Source organism: Echinops telfairi, unplaced genomic scaffold (assembly GCF_000313985.2).
Source record: "Echinops telfairi isolate 266 unplaced genomic scaffold, ASM31398v2 ScPeMD7_7423;HRSCAF=8461, whole genome shotgun sequence".
Lineage (NCBI taxonomy): Eukaryota > Metazoa > Chordata > Mammalia > Afrosoricida > Tenrecidae > Echinops > Echinops telfairi.
In genome coordinates this window covers 4959838-4963875 of record NW_022111323.1, presented here as the reverse complement: position 1 = coordinate 4963875, position 4038 = coordinate 4959838, and positions in this window count along the sequence as shown.

The following is a 4038-nucleotide window of genomic DNA, read 5'->3' as shown; positions in this document are numbered from 1 at the left end:
CACAGACTAATGATGGAATCATAGAGGAGATGAAGTCCATGATAGAGGGGATGAAGTCCACGATACAAGGAATGAAGCCCATGCAAAAAAGGGACATACAGGAGCTAACTGATGAAGTAGCAGAAGCAGCACGCAAGATCACAGATCTCATGAACAGACTAGAGAAGGCTGAGAACTGGAACAGTGATCTCAAAGACAATCAGGCAGACCTAAGCGAATGAAAAAGACAATCAAACAAGATAATAAAAGAGATGTAAGAAAACCTGAGATCAATGACTGTGCTATGAAGAGGAACAACATCTGAATTGTTGGCTTACCAGAACAAGACACAGAGAAGAAGTCAACAGCTAAACTAACAAGGAAATTTCTGGAAGAAAACTTCCCCATCCTAATGAATGAGAATCAGTCACTCATGCAGGAAGCAAAGAGTACACACAGTAGACTAAACCCCACGAAGAACTCACCAAGGCATATAATAGATAAACTATTCAACCTCAAGCAAAAAGAGAAAATCCTAAGAGCAGCAAGAGAAAGGAAGACTGTCACATACAATGGAACTCAGGTAAGAATATGCGCAAACTATTAACAGAAACCACGAATAGGAGGAGAGAGTGAACTAGCAGCTTCCCAAAGCTGAAAGAAAACAACACCTGCCCTAGAATCCCCTGCCAAATTATCTATTAAGATAGAAGGAGAAATAAGGGTCTTCCAGGAAAAGAAAAAACTCAAAGAATACTCCACAAGACACCCAACCCTGAGGAAAATTCTTGCCGATTCTCTATAGTCAGAAGACCAACATCAACCAAGCACAAAAACAATAATACCATATAGCCCAACTCTAATCAGAAGCCAACGAGCCAATACCAGTTGTCAAGATAACATGGCCACGAAGGGAAAATAAGGCAACAAAGAAGCCCTCCACAAAGACACAGCACAGGGATAAGAAGGGTGATAGAACACCCAAATCAAAAGGCACAAGATATCAGCAATGAATCCACAGATTGTGATAACAACTCTAAATGTGAACGGCCTCAACTCCTACACTAAAGTAAAAAGGCTTACATACTGGCTTGGAAAACACAACCCATCAATGTATTGCCTGCAGGAAACACATCTTAAGCTCACAGACAAGAATAATCTAAGAATGAAAGGCTGATGGAAGATATGCCAGGCAAATGACAACTCAAATGAAGCACGAGTCATAATCCTAATGTCAGACAAAACTGATCTCAAGTTTCAAACCATAAAGAGATAAGGAGGGGCACTTTATAATGCCCAAAGGATCACTTTACCAGGAACCAGTGAGCATAATAAATATATATGCGCCAAATGAGAGACCCGCGAAATTTGTCAAACAAACTATTCAGAACATGGAAAAAGATATCCCAGATTAGGTGATGTTAATACAACGCTTTCAAAGAAACATAGATGATTGGGAAGAAAGCTCAGCAAAGAGACTATAGAGCTCAACACTACAATTAGGCAACTAGATCTGATAGACATATTTAAAGTTTTTCCTCTAAATGCAAAAATGACACATTCTTCTCAAGCGCACATGGCACATTTTCAAAAATAGACCACATGCTGGGACACAACTCAAGCCTGAGTAAATTCAAACACCTAGAGATTACGCAGACATCTTTCTTGGATCACCATCCCATAAAGCTGGAGAACAATAAAAGGACAACCATAAGAACAAGGGTGAACAATTGGAGGATGAATAATGATCTTCTGTGACATGAGTGGGTACTGATCCAGATTAGAGGGGAGATCAGAAAGTTTCTAGACGCTAATGAAAATGAGAATATATCATATCAAATCCTATGGGATACCGCGAAAGCAGTCATCAGAGGTAGCAATAAGGGCATATAAGAAAAAGGAAGAGAGACTTATAACAGATACACTCTCACAAAACCTCCAGCAACTAGAGCAGAGTCAACAAAACAATCCCTCCAACATCAAAAGAAAAAAAAATTATAAAAATTAGGGCAGAGTTGAATCACTCGGAAGACAAATCAATGATGCAGAAGATTAATGTAGCAAGGAGCTGGTTCTTTGAAAGGATCAATAGAGTCAACAGACCTCTGGCAAGCCTAACCAAAGAAGGGCAAGCGCAAATAATAGCCAGGATGAGGAATGAGACAGGGGGAATCACAACAGACCATAATGAGATTAAAAAAATAAACACAAAGTACTATGAAAGTCTGTACTCTAATAAGTTCAGCAATGTGGAAGACATGGACAAATACTTGAAAAAAACAATCCATCCCTAGACTATCCCATATAGAGATCAAGAACCTAAACCAACCCATAGCAAAAGAAGAAATAGATAAGGTTATCAAGAAGCTACCAACAAAATAAGCTCCCAGACCAGATGGCTTCACCGGAAAATTCTTTCAAGCATTCATGGAAGAGCTGACACCAATCCGCCACAAAGTATTTCAGAGTGTAGAAAAGGATGGCAAACTTCCAAACTCATTTTACGAAGCCAGTATAACTTTGATACCCAAAGAGGGCAAGGATCCCACAGGAATAGAGAACTATAGACCAATATTTCCAATGAACATAGATAGAAAAATCTTCAACAAGATATTGGCCAACAGAATACAAAAATATATAAAATGCATCATCCATCAGGATCAGGTAGGATTTATCCCAGGGATGCAGGGATGGTTTAACATCCAGAAATCTATCAATATTATACACCACATTGATAAGAAAAAGTATAATAACCACATGACAATATCTATAGATGCAGAAAAAGCATTTGACAACATACAGCACCCATTCCTAATTAAGGTGCTCAGGGATATAGGAATGGAAGGGCAATTCCTCAAGTTACAAGCTATCTACGAAAAGCTGACAGCTAACATCATAGTCAATAGCGAAAAGACTAAATCAATACCACTGAAAAATGGGACCAGACAAGGATTTCCCTTGTCCCCAATTCTATTCAATTGTACTGGAGGTCCTAGCTAATAGCATAGGACGTCAAAAGTATCCAACAAGAAGAGGAAGAGGTGAAAGTATTGTTATTTGCAGATGACATGATCCTGTACATTGAAAATCCCAAAAGCTCCACAACCAGAGTACTGACAGCGATAGAGGAATATGAAAAAGTGTCTGGATACAAGATTAACAAACAGAATTCGATTGGTTTGTTATATACATCAGACACGATCATGGAAGGGGAGATCAAGAAGGCAGTACCATTCATAATAGCCAGGAACAAACTGAAATATCTAGGGATATATCAGCCCCTCAAAAAACCAAAAGACTTATACAAGGAAAACTATAAGACCCTACTACAGGAAACCAAAAGCAACCTCCACAAATGGAGTTATATCCCATGCTCATGGATTGGAAGACTCAATATAGTAAAGATGTCTATACTACTCAGGACATTTTATAAGTTTAATGCTATCCCTATTCAAATACCAACAACATTCTTTAAAGAATTGGAAAAACTGACCACCAATTTCACATGGATAGGGAAGAGGCTCAGAATTAGAAGAAAACTCCTCAAGAAGAAGGAAAAAGTTGGAGGGCTCGTTTTACCTGACTTTCACACCTACTACACAGTCACAGTGGTCAAAACAGCATGGTACTGGCATAATGACCGATACACAGACCAATGGAAAAGAATAGAAAATCCAGAAATAAAACCATCAGCATATAGACAACTGATCTTCAACAATGGCCCCAAAAGAATCAAGTGGGAGGGTGATGCCCTGTTTCACAAGTGGTGCTAGAAACGATAGAATCCACATGTAGAAAAATGAAACAAGGTGTCTGCCTCACAGCATGCACAAGAAAACACTCAAGGTGGATATTGGACCATTAATGAAGGAACCAGGACAAACCTAAGAAACTTGGCCAAGGGAATACAAAGGGTAACTGCAATAGAGCAGGGTACACACCCAGGGGAACCTGAGATTGATAAATGGGATTTCCTACGGATAAAACACCTGTGTGTCAAAAGACTTTACTAAGAGGGTAACAAGGGAACCCACAGACTGGGAGAGGATTTTTAGCAAC